Source organism: Hemitrygon akajei, chromosome 10 (assembly GCF_048418815.1).
Source record: "Hemitrygon akajei chromosome 10, sHemAka1.3, whole genome shotgun sequence".
Classification (NCBI taxonomy): domain Eukaryota; kingdom Metazoa; phylum Chordata; class Chondrichthyes; order Myliobatiformes; family Dasyatidae; genus Hemitrygon; species Hemitrygon akajei.
In genome coordinates this window covers 38,721,724-38,740,021 of record NC_133133.1, presented here as the reverse complement: position 1 = coordinate 38,740,021, position 18,298 = coordinate 38,721,724, and positions in this window count along the sequence as shown.

The following is an 18,298-nucleotide window of genomic DNA, read 5'->3' as shown; positions in this document are numbered from 1 at the left end:
AACCATACATGAATACCCATCAATACAACCAAACACGACAGTGTTACTCCGGGGCCAACACAGTACCAACAATCACACAGCACACATAGCATGTACAAAATAGCAAGCACATAAAGATGTCAGTAACATACAGCCACACACAAAAAAAATAGTCCAGAACCAAGCCATGAACGCTGCAGAGATCTGCAGTCGACTGCAATACAGCTTGTCTTCTGCCGAGCAAACACTGGAGAGCAGCACCAACACCAGCCTGGATGCTGCACCACACTGCCCCCGGTGGAGTGTACTGGCTCCGACACCTCTCTCCTGGTGGCTGTAAACTGGTTTGAGGCCTAGTCCTCACACATATAAGATAGCAAGAACATATAAGATATCAGTAAAGTACAACAACCACGCAAAAAAATGGAGTACACTGATTCCGACACCTCTCTTCTGGCAGCTGTAAACAGGTGGCACCACAGCTTGAGGCCTAGTCCTCGCTACAACTGAGGCTACACAGCTTTCCTGCCGTCTGCCACTGCTCCCCGCTAACAGATTAGCTAATCGAACTTGCGGAATTTCACATTAGCAGTGTACAAAAGGTCTTGTGATCACAAGAAAAGCGACCAAGACGGTAATTCGTTATTAGACTGTGCACCTCCTTCGATGCAGGCAGCAGCATGATCGGCAGCTCCTTCATTTTCTCCACCAAGAAGCAACTCACTGATGGGGTAGACCTGCAGTGCTTTAAGTTCTTAATGTCTAGCAGGATCTAGTAATCATAAAGTTATGTTTTAAAACAGGGGTAGGCAACCTTAAGCATGAATTATTTTCTTGTATGCATTATTCATTAATTTGAGGCAAAACATAACTTAATGTATTTAAATGGATTAATCCCCATATTTCGAGTTTTTTATGGCATTTATCTGGCCCACCTGACACTCATTAATATACGATCCGGCCCACAGAGACAAAAAGGTTGCCGACCTCTGTTTTAAAAGGACAATAGCACCTTTTGTCGACCCCGTAGAAGCCGCTGTGATCGAATATGCCGCCTTCCTACTGGAAACTGACCAGCAACTCAATAGAATCAGTCACATCAATACCATGGCTGTGGGAGCATGAATAGAGCTGGTAACCTTGGTATCCTGCCATGAGTGATGCACCTCCAAATCCTCTCCCCCCATTTGCACAGTGCCAGAAGGCGTATACAGGAATGCTCTCCATTTGTCAGGATGAGTGCAGTTCTCAAGAATCTGTACATCATACCGGCTTAGTCAGCAATACCAAAAGAATGAATGAAATGCAACGTGCCAGGTTTCCAGGAGCTGCTGCTGGGAAGCCTCTGAAGGAAATGCACCATATGTGTCAAATTGGTTTACAAACAAAGATAGATTTTATAGTAACCTGGCATCACACATCCATACTTCAGCTGCCCAGGGTCCCTCCAATCATTGGTAATAAAGCAGAAATACTGTATTAATTGAGATTGCGGAGGTGAAGTACTATGGTTCTTAACATCATTGAGGAGAGTAATGAGTGGAATACCATAATGAAGCATTAATGTGCATTTAAATTAAAGTATAAATGAATACACATTAACTTTCCTCTTCTTCATTCTGTAAGGTAGAAAGACAAGCGAATACGATGTGATTGCTACGTATTATTCTACCTTTGTTTCTCAGCTCGTGTAAAGTCTTTCTATTCATAGATATAGAAACATAAATAGATGTAGGAAATAGCTTTACCTTTCATCTGCATAGGTTGTGTTTGATCCAGTGTCTCAAATTTATGTTCTCATATTTGCATCAACTATCTATCAATCTGAATCTCAAATATACTAATCTGCATCCTCTGCTCTCTGGTGTAAACATTCAAAAAAACTACCATAATTTGAGTAAATTGACTTTCCTCATCTCAGTTTTAAATCATTCTTTCCTTACTTCGGTCTAATGCCCCTTTTCTAGAACAATCTGAGGGACCAGAATCTGCTCTGTCAGTAACATCAGAGTCTTATCTGTCTCCTTGAGATTCTTTTCAGTCTTTTAAGCTCCAGCGAATGTCGACCAAGCTTATCCAAACCGTCCTCAAAGGACAATTCCCTCATTCTGTCTGAATGTACTTTCTCCAATGAACTGAATAGACATGACAGTGCAAATTTAACTTGTTGAAACATAACTAGTGGCATTGAGCAACATGACATGACATGCTGGGATTGCTATATGGAAGCGCGGCACAAGCATATGGGGTCACAGTTCATTTCTGTTGCTAGTAGAGTTATACAACACAGAAATAAGCCCATCGGCCTAAATTGTCCATGCCAGCCAAGGTGCTTACCTGAGCTAATCCCATTCACCTGTGTTTAGCCCCTATCCCTCTGAGCCTTTCTGTCTATGTACCTGTTTAAATGACTTTTAAAGGCTGTAATTAAAGGCTCCCTACCACTTCCTCTGGTAGCTCCTTCGATGTACCCTCTGTGTGGAAAAACCTATCCCTTGGGTTCACCTATCTCCTTAAATGGATGCCTTCTAGGATATTCTAGAATATTTCATTTAGAAAAAACTGAGTGTTGAAAAACAGGAAGATGGAAAACGAGGAAGGAAGTGCCTACAAAAGTGGTTCAAAATCAAAATGATCCCTGCTGGAAGGGCAGCTGGAAGAGGATACTCTATGCCTGAACCTCCAGTCAGATGCGAGGAAAACATACAAATCTGTGTAAACCATCCTGCTTAATGACGTCTTTTTCTCTACAGTTTCAATGCAGCTACACGGGCGAACTGACTTAAAAAGTTTCTTGAAGATTTTTTGGCCTCCGTACTTGTTAATTTTGGGACTGGCAATTACTTAATTACTAATATATCTCATTAGCTGCCATCTTATTTTCAGCTTAAAAGACAGTTGACAGGAAGATACACGGTGATACAGTGAGATTAGGTAAATATTGCTCATTGAACCTAGCCTTTCTCATTAGATTGATTTTTCTGTCTTATTACTAGAATTATCATCTTTGTTATCTCAGAAAAGGATAATTATTTGGCATTAGTATTTACTTATAGTCTGCTTGCATTGTTGTTCTTCACTCAAACAAGGATTTAAATTATCAAGAGTGATTAGACACTGAATTTTGGGTACAAAGCTTCTCCCTGTTGTAAGATTTTTATTTAAAAAAACTGTGGAAGTGCAGTCCATTTTTGAATGGACACAGACCCTGTGTCATGACAGCCACTGGAAGACGGCTACATCAACTTTACAGTGAGAAATTAATTAAAATGTCAATCGCAATTCTATGGAAAAAGTCAGTGCATTGTTTCATTGAGGTTGAGCTGAGACACACTATGAGTTTGGCTCGTACTTTGGTAGGAAGCAAAGTCCTGGAGACAATTCCTTTTGTCAGTACCTCATATATGAGAAGGAGGTGGCACATTATCAATTTACTTCTTGTCCCCACAACACTCACTTAATCTCCAGTAGATACCAATTTTTATTTAAGAAATATGTTTCTGGATGTTTGTGCCCACCAAGCTTCTAGTTAAATGATCATGTATGAATTTAAGAACATAGGAGCAGAAGTAGGCCAAACCTGCCATTCAATATGATCAGGACTAATCTGCCCCAGATCTCATTTCCTTTACTGTGTCACTCACCATTGCCTTCAATACTCCGAAGTTTCAAATGATCAAAGGAAGATTATATTCTGACTCATAGCTACTCTAATGGAATCCTTATAATCTATTTTACCTCGAACCGGAGCAAACCTGGTTTGCAGTTTATCCTCATTTTCGTTGCTTACTTTCCTGAAAGCACAGATTCAAAATAAGATATGGTTCCAATGCACTAAGTAACAGGTGTCAATGAGATTTATCATCATATAAAAGGAACAAGTTGCTAGATTGAGGAAAAAGCAGCTAAAACTTGTGCATAATGTGTTGGGCATCACACACATTGTAACCACAATGCATTAACAATTTTCATGGCATTTAGTACTCCTGAAAACTGATCTTCAAAGGAGCCTAAACCTACTGTGGTGGGACTCTTAGATAATAAAGCTTACTGCGCAAACCTATAATCTTCTATAAAGGATGAAGCTGCAATTTTGTATTCGGTGGGTAGCTTGAATAAATAAAATTATTTTCAGTTATTTATATTAATCTCATATTTTGAAAACTAGATGTCTTGTTTTTAATTATTTGGTTGGCATGTTCTTGAAACACAGTCAGCAGACAGAAAATTACTAGGCATTCAGCCATCAGCAAAGAGTAGCATGTTGAGAATAATTTTTCATTTGATTATATTTTCGACCCCTATATTGTATAGTATATATCTGTATTCATAGTGGTGGTGCAAGAAACACATCAGAATGATAGAAAGCTAAGAGGCAAAAGGACCTTAAAGCTGGCACTATCACTGAAGAAAACTATTAGGCAAATTAATGAGACAAAATCCTGGCAAGTTTTCTAGACCAGATTGCCTACAATTCTAAAGGAAATGGATATTCTTTTGATCTTCAAAGCTCTCCTGATTCTTGAAAGGATGTAATGGATTGGAAAACTGTAAACATTACATCACTGTTGAAAAAAAACAGTGAGCAAGAAGGCGGGGGATTTCAGTTCTGTTAGCTCAACGTCTGTCGTTATGGAAAGTGATGAAATCCATTATTAAGGTAGTGGTAAATGAAAATCCTAATTGGATAGCTAGAAAGAACGAAGTTTTTTGAAAGGGAAGAATTAAGGGTAATCAGTATGGATTGTGCATTAGAAATCATGTCTTATGAACTGATTGAATTTTGTGATCATATGACCAAGAAAGCTGATGAAGGCAGGGCAGTAAATATGGTTTATATGGGCTTCAGTAAAGCCTTTGATAAGGTTCCACATGGTTGTCTGCTCTGGAAGGTTGGAATCCAGGGAGAGCTGGCTAACTGGATATGCAATTGGGTTGATGTCTTTTCTTCTGCAGAATGGTGAATCTAGAGTGGAGGAGCAGAGTCTCTGGAGGGCATTGTTCCAGAGGGGGAGATACTTCTTTGGAATAGTCATGGATCTATGGAATTGTCTCCTCCATAAATTATTATTAAGCATCCTCAAGGCTAAAATAACTTTTGAATCTTTATGGAAATTTATGTCTGTGAAGACCAGCTGGGAAAATGGAATGAAAGCCAGGATCAGAACGCAATCTAAGTAGTGAAGGTAGTTCAAGAGACCGTATGCTCAGTTTCTGCTCCTATCTCTTATAGACTTAATTTGTTTGACGTACATAGACAGAATGAAATAGACCTGCTTAAATCACCCCACCATGATTAAAAGCAATGCTTGTAAACTGGCTGTTGTCGGCCAGATTTAGCTTTGGTGTAAGTGGTGGTTCCACAGAGGACTTCTACCTTTCAGCCCCCAAATGTTCTCTGTGTGTTGACTTGTGTCTCTTTACACTGAAACCTGGAGGTTAGCTATGTGCTGGAGGTCACTTTTGGGTGTGCCAAATCTACTGTTCTGCATTGAACTCATTATTGATTATACGAGCAGCTCCCAGTTGTGCTATAAGCTAAGGGAACTGATGCACTTTGCATCTGGTCTTTTAGCTTTATAGCCAGCCTGAAGGTAACAGACACTTCATCAAAAAGGTAGCTCATGTTAATAGTTTTGTTTAATTGACGTTGTATAAATTTATATTTATATTTTAATTAATTTACACTAATTTTACCTGTATATGGTTTTTCTTATTTAATTTTTCAATATTTAAATCTGTTGACCTATAAATATCAGATATATTTAAGAACAGTACGTTGGATGTGGCAAATAAAGGCAGTAATGGGGTTGGGATCTCAGGTTCAATCTTCTAGTAATTAATATTTATTTTTTGCTTGTCTGAATCTTCTGTGTTAGATCCAGTAACATTGGTAGTGCTTTTACTGAGTTTAATGGTTGTAGGTTGAACTCTGAATGCTGGATGTAAACGTTACACAGAACTTTCCTAGTAGTTCAGCTGCTTCAAATAGTTCCACATTGATGTTTTCCAACACTTTTTGGTTCAGTTTGGAATTGAGAACGTGCTCTGTTTTATCAAGTTTTGATCCAATAAAAAGCATCAGTAATATGCTGCTGCAGGCAATTTTATTTAAAGAATATAATTTAGAAGTTGCATTGACTGCATTTTTATGGTAGCAGAAGAGTCTATGGAGAATTAAAATCCTTGTAATTTCATGTTTGAAGTATCAGATACATTTTATGAATAGAATCAAATCTATTATTGTCTCGTTGTGCTGCATTTATACCATTTATGAAAAATTGAATTTGGGAGATAAGTTTGTGCGTTGGCAAATGTTATTTTTATATATTATGCTAAAAATGTTTTAATGCCTTTAATGAATGGTATTAATACTGAGTAAGTGCAAATATCCTATTTCATATGAGAGTAGCTGATGAAAATCTGAAGTGAAAATTGAGAATGCTGTTAATATTTAATGGGTCAGGCTGCCTTTGAGAAGAGAGAAACAGAATTTACATATTTTAAAGAAAGGTCATCAATCTAAAATACCAACTGTCTTTCTCTCAACACAAATGTTGCTTAAGACATTGAGTTTTACTGTTTTTATTTTAAGTTCTCAAAAATTTACATCTAATAGTTAGAGACAGTAATACTCTGAATGCCTCTTTCTGTGCTATTTTAAAAGAAAATTGTCCACTAAGATAAGCCATGCTGCTTTTTCCAGCCTCACCTGTTCTTTGAATGATATTGCAGTGCCCTGCATTGTCATTTAATTAGATGCAATGGCATATACCTTTTCCCAAGGAAGAGGTATTGCCTGCATTCTCCATGCATCTACACTTGACCCCTTCGTGTCCCTGCACCCATTTCATCCAGGGACTATGCAGTTTCCACAAAGCCATGCTGTAGGACCATAAGATCAGACGACAAAGGAGCAAAATTAGGCCATTCAGCCCATCTCAAAACATTCAGATCCATCTCCCTGTTATGGCATGTACCTCCTCTGCTGATTTTAAATGGTCAAGTTGGTTGTCTAACATCCAGTAATGACCTCTCATTTTTAAACAGTGAGTCTTCCACAAGAGGAAAAAGCCTCTCCACACCCAGCCTGTCAAGCCCACTTAGATCTTATCATTACTAAACCTCCCAAAATTTTTGTCACCTCTGTGCTGAAAACTCCATGGTACCCCCAAATCTATGCCTACCACCTATATCTTAAGATTATCCTAAACCCTTCCATGACTCCTGTTCCTATTCACACACAGTGGCACCTAGTTGAGTGGTATTTGATTTTTAAATTCTCATTATTGTTTCAAATCTCTTCATAGCCTTACCTCTTCCTACACTAATAATTACTTTTAGCCTGGCAACAGTGTAAGATATCTTACGGTGTAAATTGTGGTCATACCACCAACTAACTAAGTCCAAAGTGCCTGAATTTCTTTGATAAAAATTATTTTCCACCATTTTAACTTCTGTAAGATGTTTCTGATATCTCTTTGCCTAAGATTTTAGTCATCTGTCATATAATCTTATTAAATGGTAGCAACTCAAATTTTGTGTGATAATATTTGTGTGAAGCTTGTTGTGATGCTGAAGCTTTTGTTGTTCGTCTTGTTGAATAGCTGTGAAATTTTGTTCTGTTGATCCATGTTCTAGCTGAGGGTTTAGGCCTGGGTCAATTAGTAGTTCTAATGAGGTAGCTATCTGAGTATTCAATGTCCTGAGAGATTGAAATTCTTGTCCACCTTGTGAAAAATTATTTAGAAGTGATAGCTATTTGATTTTTTTCACTTGAGTGGTTCTTTGTAGTGTGTTGCAAAATCTCCATTAGGATGTTGATTACTTAGTTGCTCTCCATGGCGATGAACTGATATTAAATCAGATCAAAGATATCACTCTGGGTGCAGAATAAAATTGGAACCGTAGAATGCAGAACTAAATTTAAGGTAAAGATAAATAATTGGTACATAAAGATCACAAAGTAGAAACGAGTAATATAGATGGCTTTTTAGGCCATAAAGTAACTGCACTGCATTTCAATTGAACAGTAGGATGTTTAACCCTTCAAGATTGAAATGTGCAGACATTTTTTCACCTAGAAAATAATGAATGTTTATGATTCTCTACTCAAGGGTTGAGGCTCAGTTACTGGTATGTTTATGACATTGATTAAGGTAGAGATATGTGAGGAAATGAAGGATTGTGGGGTTATTACAGGGAAGTGACTGAGGGAAATGATCAGATATGATCTTATTGAATGGGTCAAATGCCTTTATATCTTGTGCTTTTAAGGTCTGCTTCCAAAACATGAAAATTTGCAGAACTCATTTTATGTATCCTTGAAATGATGTTTGTTGGGGCATATTCTGGAATTATGGAATACAGAAAATAATAATTTCAACAGCAACCAGTCTTCATATCTGAATGTGGATTGTAGATTAAATTAAAAATGTAGCTCAGGACAATGAACTGCAGACCGGGGTTGATTGTAGGCCAGGGAGCATCCCACTGAACAAGAAACCTGAGATGTCGGAGATGTCTGCATCACATGAAAGCAGCTCAGAGACAGCAGTGATTAACTTCCATTTTGAGTGTCTGGAGTGTTGATGCAAAGATTTAGGTGTTTTAAAATTATATGTAATTCAAAGGAAGCATTATGGATGCACTTTAACTACAGAAATTGTCCTGCTGTTACCTTCGAACTTCAGCATTTAAAACGTGGTATAATATTAGGTCAGGGAGCCTCTTTCCAGAGTCAGTCAAACACTGTCAGCTTGTGTGTGCCGAATAAGGAATTTTATACTATCAGCTGTGTTGCTCTCTGATGGCTTTCGCTGACAGACAATATTGAATCTTTTAAAATTATTATTACAAGATTAACAAATAGCCTTTTTCAAATTTAATTCCCGGTAAGTAGGATCCCTGCTGGTCAGGCTTTGCACAAATTTTCTAGCAGTCTCATAAACATGAAAGAGAGAAATGTATTTTTTTTTGTAAATTTTATTTCTGGTGGGTACAGGAAGAGAAAAAGTACTTGTTCAACTCCATGGGCTTTCCCTTGACCATTGATACGGCCACTGAAGGGCAGCCTCAACTTGTTGATTTCCATCAAATGTGATAGTGTGACCAGAGGCCATATATCTTTATTCAAAGAGATAATGGTTTAATGAATAGGCAGCACACTTAAATTGTTCATATGCTAAGATTTTAAGCTGGAAATTGAATGTCTGTATTGAGGTCATGTTCCTGTGAAATTGAAACACCTCTAGTTTTTCTTGTCCAATAGGTTCACAGTGTGAACTTACTGTCCTTCCTCTCTAATGCTGGTTGTTTTTCTACTGTAGCTGATAGCTGGACAGACTGTGCACTGACATGTTTTCTGATCCCATTCCATCTGTAAAATCGCACCAATCTGGTTTAAGTTTGACAGCGCGTTCCATCAATGATTCCTAGCTAACTTGCTAAGCTGAGAGTCATGATTCATTATCAAAATGTCTGTTGCACCATCCTAATTCCTCACCTTTCAAACTACAAACTTGCTTTCCTTGCCTTTTTAATCCTTGAATTTGAGGACTGCCAAAATATGATAATTCTTTTTTGTAACAGTCATTTTTCCTAAAATGGAAAAACTGTGGTAAATACAGTAATAATAACTGACTTATTGTACTCATTATGTTTCTCTGACTCTGAGCTACAATTATACCATTCAGAATCAGAATCAGAGTCAGGTTTATTGTCGCCAGCATGTGACATGAAATTTGTTAACTTAGCAGTGGCAGTGGACAATTTTTTTCAGCCTTCTTGGATGCCATTTCTATGACACAATTTTGTATGTAAGGTTTTCATATTCAATAGCTGTGGGTGAACACATCCAGCTGCTAATCCATACACTAACCTGTGCTGTAAAGCACAATATAAAAAAGCACCATGGATGAGTTCTTCAACACAACTAAGCACTCAATAGCCTGCTTTCCTCCCCTTTTCTCAGATCCATAGTTTTCAGCTTTTGTAATGACTTTGGATGGAAATAAGTTGTATTTAGAGATGTATCATGTGCTTCAAAGTACCCCCAAACCACACTGGATACTGGAGAAGTGAACTAACCTCAGCCACAAACAAGAGAAAAATCTGCAGATGCTGGAAATCCAAGCAACACACACAAAATACTGGAGGAACTCAGCAGGCCAGGCAGCATCTATTGGAAAAGAGTGCAGTCGACCTCGGTCATGCCACCGATATCTTTAAACAGGACATCCTTCTTCTTATATGGTGCAAAGTTTAGCAGCATTACGTTTGTTTTAGGCAGAACAGATGGGTTTTTTTTAAAGAATATTACCTTTTAATGCTCACATTTCACATCTTTTTGGGCCTTGCATTTTCATCTTCTCCTTCAACCATGATTCATTCAATATGTAAATTCAGTCATGCATGCTAATGCTATACTATAGTCTGATTGGACAGTCATATCACTCTTTTCTAGTCAACAGTGCAGTGGCTTGGCTGAGATGAGTTCACCTGTTCAGTGTTGGTTGAGGTTTTAGATACTTCCAGGCCAAAATCACCATGGTTTTCTGAAGGGGAAATCTTGCCTGACAAGTCTTTTGGAATCCTTTGAGGAAATAACAGGCAGGGTAGACAAAGGAAAGTCAATGGATATTTACTTGTATTTTCAGAAGGCATATGACAAGGTGCTGCGCACGGACTGCTAAACGAGATAAGGGCCCATGGTAATGCAGGAAGGATGCCAGCACGGACGATTGGCTGATTGGCAGGAGGTAAAGAGTGGGAACAAAGGCGGCCTACTCTGGTTGGCTGCCGGTGACTCATGATGTTCCGCAGGGGCGAGTGTGAGGCTGCTTCATTTCACATTATATGTCAATGATTTACACAATGGAATTGATGGCTTTGTGGCCAAGTTTGCAGATGATACGAAGATAGGTGGAGGTGCAGGTAGTGTTGAGGAAGCAGGGAGTCTGCAAAAGGACTTAGACAGATTAGGAGAATAGGTAAAGAAGTGGCAGTTGGAATAGTGTTGCTGAGTGTATGGTCATGCACATTCGTTCAAGGTATAAAGCCATGGACTAGTTTATAAATGAGGAGAAAATTCAAAAATTGGAGGTGCAAAGAGAATTGGGAGTCCTTGTGCAGGATTTCCTAAAGGTGAACCTGCAGGTTGAGTTTGTGGTAAGGAAGGAAAATGCGATGTTAGCATTAATTTTGAAAGGAAGAGAATATAAGAGCAAGGATGTAATGCTGAGGCTTTATAATGTATTGGTGAGGCTTCACTTGGAGTATTGTGAGCAATTCTGGGCCCCTTATCTAACTAAGATATGCTGCCTTTGAAAAGTGTCCAGAGCAGGTGACAAGAATGATTCCAGAAATGAAAGGGTTAACATATGAGGAACATTTGGAGGCTCTGGGCCTGTGCTCACTGGAGCTTGGAAGAATGAGGGGGGATCTCATTGACTATTGTAAGACCTAGAGGATGCTTCCTCGAGTGGGGGATTCTAGGACTACAGGGCACAGCCTTAGATTAAAGAGATGTCCGTTTAGAACAGAGATGAGGAGGAACTTCTTTAGCAAGAGGGTGGTGAATCTGTGGACTTCATTGTCACAGATGGCTGTGGAGAACTAGTCATCGGGTATATTTAAAGTGTAGGATGATAAGCTCTTGATTAGTAAGGGTGTCAGAGGTTATGAGGAGAAGGCAGGAGAACTGAGTTGAGTGCGGTAGTAAATTAGTCATGATGGAATGGCAGATCATACTCAATGGGTCAAACGGTCAGGTTCTCTTTCTATGCCTTATGGTCTTATAGTTCCAGGGAGAAAGCAGGTGAATGGGCTTGAGATGGATACTATCTCGGCCATGATGGAATGGCAGAGCAGATTTGATGGAACAAATGACCAAATTCTGATCCTACATATACCTTATGGTCTTATCAATAAGTAAAGGCCACTGTCCATTGTCAATGAGGCTTGTTATGTGCTATGTGTTTTTGTTATAAGAAAACACGGTAAAAGGCTCTGAAAATCTGTGCCAACCAACTGTCAGGAGTATTCAAGGACACTTTCAACCTCTCTCTGCTATGGGCAGAAGTTCCCACTTGCTTCAAAAAGGCAACAATTATACCAGTGCCTAAGAAGAATAACGTGAGCTGCCTTGATGACTATCACCTGGTAGCACTACAGTGATGAAATGCTTTGAGAGGTTGGCAATGAACTCCTGCCTCAGCAAGGACCTGGACCCAATGCAATTTGCCTATCGTCACAATAGGTCAATGGCAGAAGCAATCCCAATGGCTCTTCACGTGGCTTTAGACCACCTGCACAACACAAACACCTACGTCAGGGTGCTGTTCATCGACTAAAGCTCAGCAGTTAATACCATTATTCTGACAATCCTGACTGAAAACACAGAACCTGGGCCTCTGCACCTCCCTCTGCAATTGGATCCTCGAATTCCTAACCGGAAGACCACAATCTGTGCTGATTGGTGATAACATCTCCTCCTTGCTGACGATCAACACTGGCGCACCTCAGGGGTGTGTGCTTAGCCCACTGCTCTACACTCTATATACCCATGACTGTATGGGTAGGCATAGCTCAAATATCATCTATAGATTTGCTGATGCTATAACCATTGTTGGTAGAATCTCAGGTAGTGACTAGAGGGCGCACAGGAGTGAGATATTCCAACTAGTGGAGTGGTATCGCAACAACAACCTGGCACTCAACATCAGTAAGATGAAAGAGCTGATTGTGGACTTCAGGAAGGGTAAGATGAAGGAACACGTACCAATCCTCATAGAGAGATCAGAAGTGGAGAGAGTGAGCAGTTTCAAGTTCCTGGGTGTCAAGATTTCTGAGGATCTAACCTGGTCCCAACATATTGATGCAGTTATAAAGAAGGCAAGACAGTGAGTATACTTTATTAGGAGTTTGAAGAGATATGGTATGTCAACAAATGCACTCAAAAATTTACATAGAAGTACCGCAGAGAGCATTCTGACAGGCTGCACCACTGTCTGGTATGGGGGCGGGGGGGGGTGTCTACTGCAAAGGACCAAAAGAAGAAGCTACAGAGGGTTGTAAAATTAGTCAGCTCCATCTTGGGTACTAGCCTACAAAGTAGCCAGGACATCTTCAGGGAGTGATGTCTCAGAAAGGCAGCATCCATCATTAAGGACCTCCAGCACCCAGGGCATGCCTTTTTCTCACTGTTACCATCAGGTAGGAGGTACAGAAGCCTAAAGGCACACACTCAGCCATTCAGGAACAGTTTCTTCCCCTCTGCCATCCGATTCCTAAACAGACATTGAAACCTTGGACAGTACCTCAGTTTTTAAATATATATAATTTGTTTTTACATGATTTTTAATCTATTCAATATATATTCAATATGTATACTGTAATTGATTTACTTATTTATTTTTTTCTTCTAGATTATGTATTGCATTGAACTGCTGCTGCTAAATTAACAAATTTTACGACATATGCTGGTGATAATAAATTTGATTTTGATCCTGGTTCTGAAAATCAATTTTTGGTATTACAAGATCACCTAAAACCTAGATATCAGTGCCTTGCGACAGTTAAAAAAATATATGCCATCTTTGTCGCCAGTTAGTAACGTCTATTAAGACAGAGCATGTATATAAGCTGTTCTGACTGTAATTATATGTAAGGTAGCATTGAAGTTCTTTACATGTTGAGACTTTAAGTTAGCAAATTGAATGTCTTTGCCAAAGTTACATTGCTATAAAGCAAACACTCCACCTGACTCTCTGTTTAATAAGACTTCAAAAAGATACACAAAAAACTCCAGCTTAAAAATTAAACAACCTGCATAGGTAAAGAATGTAACATAGTATGCTGGTATTATTTATTCACTTACAATAAGTGGACACCACTGGCCATGCCAGCACTTACCGTACTTTCTTCAATGACTCCGAGCTTAAGAAGCAGTTGAGAGTCAACCACAGTTGTGGGTCTGGAGTCACAAACAGACCCGACTGGAAAAGTATGGCAGATATCCCTCTTGGAAGAACAATAATGAAGCCAGATGTGGTTTAATGCTAATCCAGTAGTTTTGTGCTTTCTGTCACTTAATTCCAGGTGGTGTGCAAACCTGTGTCTCTGGATCAACGATTCAGAAATTTAGTGACTCACCTGGTCATTCAGCAACATGAATAAATACCAGTTGAATGAACTCACACAACATGAGAGGTCAGGACAAACGTGAAGCCTAGTAGTTGTAGAGAGAAATTGCATTTTAGAGATACAATGTACAAACATTTGTATATTTTGAAAGGAATGGGATTAATATTTTGGTCATGGGTGAGTTATTGCAAACATGAGTGGTGCTGGAAGCCTTGAGTAATGCTGTTAAATCATATCACATATTTCCTTTGCACACTGTGGCGCATCTGGGAACTATATCACTTAGAACCTTTAAGCAATGTAGTGATGTCACAGACATTCACTCTGCCATCTTAAAATCTGAATACATAGATAATTACAGTTCTGCCTTTTACATAAATTTTATCTCATAGCTTCAATTTGATTGTGAAAATTTTAGAACTTGAATTGCAATTTAGAACATAGAACATAGAACATAGAATAGTACAGCACATTACAGGCCCTTTGGCCCCCAATGTTGTGCCGACCCTCAAACCCTGCCTCCCATATAACCCTATTTACTTTGAAGGTTTGTGATGTCTCTTACTTGGCAAGTTTTAGTGAGTTTTTAGCACCAGAATTGGAATTCAATGTGGGAGTGATGTTGGTGTATGGAAGCCAGCTCGGTGGGTACAATTTTTGGTTGGATTCTGGTTTTACTTAGGCTCATTAGGGTGGAGGTCATTTTTTAAATGAAGAGTTCAGCTCTTCATAGCCAGTGGGGATTCGTGGGCAAAGCAGCATTCTGGCCAAGGGAAGCTCCAGGGCAATGTGATAGGGGAATGGCTTTCTGATTGAATCAGTGTGGTAGGATGTGACTGTGGGTGAGACGGTCTAGAGGATGAAAGGAAGCAAGGGGTTTTGTAATGAAGACATTCCAGTCTGATATTGTGCAATGAATACATAATTAATGGATATTACTGAGGAACTTCCCTCGCAAATCTCCAAAGGAGAAATGTCAACATTGGAGTGTATGATGGGGTTATCATGTCAAATCTAACACTAGGAAATGCCTACCTGAGTTTCCCGAGTGACAAGAAATCATCTGGAATTGGTCAAAACTGCCTCTCATTCAGGGTGATGTATTCTGTCATCATATTTCTCTGCCATGGTTCCTTGGGTGGTGAGCAGTCTGCCAATCCCTGTATTATTCTTGCATGGGCAGTAAACCCTGTAGAGTTAGATGCAGCTTGAGTCAGCTTCTTTAGGAGAGAAGGGAATAAAAACAAAGATAAAATACAAAGCAAGCTTGTCCCTCGGCTCACTAATTCCACCAATTTAGTGACAAGATGTTTAAATGTTTTAAGACGCATACAAGTCTATGAGTTAATTTTATTGGGATTCAGGAAATAATATAAAAAAACTGTCAGTTTTTTATGGCTTAGAAAGCCTAAACTGAGTTTATGATTAATTTTTTCATGTTGGCCATGTCAGCAAGCAAGGATTCAATCAGAAAATGGCTAGCACTTGAAAGGCTACTTCTGAATGACAAATGCTTCACATCGTATTAGGCTGCAGTTATGTGACCTTCATCTTCAATTCAGTGAATACCATGAAGCAATAAATTTAACCCACAAAGAGCGGACAGCAAAGGCCGATTTTGGACACTCCAGATGAATTTCACTGAGAAAACTAATGCTCTCTTTGGCTGCCCTTGGAAACTCAGTCCTTGGCTGGTTGCTCTTGTAGCTTGCAGGAAAGTGAGGGATGCAATTATCTAACAGGAAGCAGAGGTCACTACCACGATTCACAGTATGTATAATGGATGAGACACCCCATTATTCATGTGAGAGGAGCATCTCCACTTTGAGCAATAGTCTCTCATACATAAGCACATTAGGCATGTTCTTGTCATAACCCCATTTATCATTTGGTGTCAAAGTCTTCAAGACATTCAGTGCTTCCAGCTTCGTAAGTATATTCAGTGAGGATAAGTTTGTGCTTCTTGTGATGCCTCATATATTTGTAATAAAGATGCAATTAGTGAGAAGGATTATTGAAATGAAGCATTCAATCAAGTCAATTTACTAGATGTAATCAACTATTGTTACAATATTTACAATGGCTAGATTATATAATATCTAAAAATCATCCAAAGGAGATGATTACCTCCATTCTGATAAAAAATTATTTATTATATAAATACTTGTCTGAACTGTGGATGGTTCAGTAGGTCTATTTATCAACTAACTGAAAATCTAAGACTCAGAAGATCTGACTTATTGGCATTATGTTTGGATATATTAGGAAGTCAGCCAGTGATCCTACATTAGACTACTACCTTGTTGGAAGGACATTTCAGTAAATTAAGTTCGTGCTACTTACGATGCAACATGCATTTGAATAGTCTGCTGAGTCACATGAACCACAGCCAAATGGATGAAGTACCAGAGGATAAGAAATCAGCAGACAATGAAAAAATTATTCAGTTAACTCCTTTTAAAACAATAAGAGCAATTCCCTATAGAATTCCATTCCAGATATCATCCGTCTTCATTAATATAATCCTTATTTGAACATTTTCTCAGAGCGTGGTTGCTATTTCATGGTTGGTTCGTTGTGAATCTTTCCTAAGTCATGGTAGAAAAAAAATAGACACCTTTAGTAAACTTGATAATCGGGCAAGAAAAACCACAAAAGACAATTAAAATTGATGGCCAAACTCGATTTAACTATTTGTGATTCTTAGCATGACAGGTTGATTGTTGGTCCTCTGCATAGGATTTTTTATCACAGTGAATTATTCAGAATTAGTAAATTTGCTTGGCCATATAAGCTTTTTTCTCTGTTTGACCTTGGAATGAATCAAGAATTTTTAAAGTGGCTGATGCTATTATCCTACTAATGATGCTAATATGGGTGACGTCAGTCCATTGAGATTTATATTAAAGCTGATGTTATTTTATCTGACATGAAGTCCTTTTCAAAGTGTCAGGAATACTCTTGATTGGAAATACAATGGAATTAAAATGGTAATGGTAATAATGTATTTCAACAAACTGAGTTACATCAACTAAACATGAGGCATAAGACTTCAAATGAAATCATATGTTTAATTGATGCAAAATGTGACTTTTGAATGTTAGTGTACTTTTTTAAAAATTATGATGAAGTTAACAACTGAATGGAATAAAAGCATAGAGAAAATCCAATACTGCCATGTTGTCATAGAATCATACAGTAAAACAACCTGGAAAAAGGCCCTTTGACCCACTGGATCCATTCTGACTATCAACGGACCTTTCTACCAATTCTACTTCAGTCATAATTTTAAAAAAATTCTCCTTATACTTCTCATCTGCTCCCCCAGATTCCACCATTAACCTACACAGTAGACGCAATTTACAGTGGTCACTTAGCCTATAAACTGGCACATTATGGTGGAAGGCAAAAAGACAGTCACAGGGAGAACACACAGATGCCACACAGACACCATGGCATCTGTCATGTACCTGACCCTGACACACCTACAGAACAAGGACATGTGCCAGAATGCTGTTTCTGGATTTCAGTTTGGCATTCAACACTATTGTCTCACAAACTCCTACTCCTCCATCTAAATACACCTCTGTGCAACTGGCTGTTGGACTTCCTAACCAACAGACCACGTATCGTTAGGCTGCACAGCCACTCCTTCCTCCCCATTTTCCTTAATGTGGGTGTCCCCGAGCTGAGCCCAGTGCTGTGCGCTCTGCTCACACGTGACTGCACGGCCAAACATCTGAGGAACAACATCATCAGGTTTACTGATGACATGGATGTGCTGGGGCACATCACCAACAATAATGAGATAGCACACAGAAAGGATGTGGCAAATAACCTCTTCCTCAATGTCAACAAGACAAAGGAGATGGTTGTTGACTTCAGGAGAACTTGTACCACTCGTGTACCTCTTTACATCAGCGGCATAGCAGTGGGATCTGCAAGCAGTTCCAACTCCCGGAAGTGTGCATTTTACACAACCTCCCATGGTCCCAGATCACATTTTACACAATCAGGAAAGATCACCAATGCATCTACTTTCTGAGAAGGCTGAAAAGAACTGGGCTTTGCACACCTATACTCAGATCATTCTACCGATGTGCAGTAGAGAGCATTCTGACAAACTGCACTACTGGAAATTGTACTGCAGCGGACAGAAAGGCAAAACAGGTAG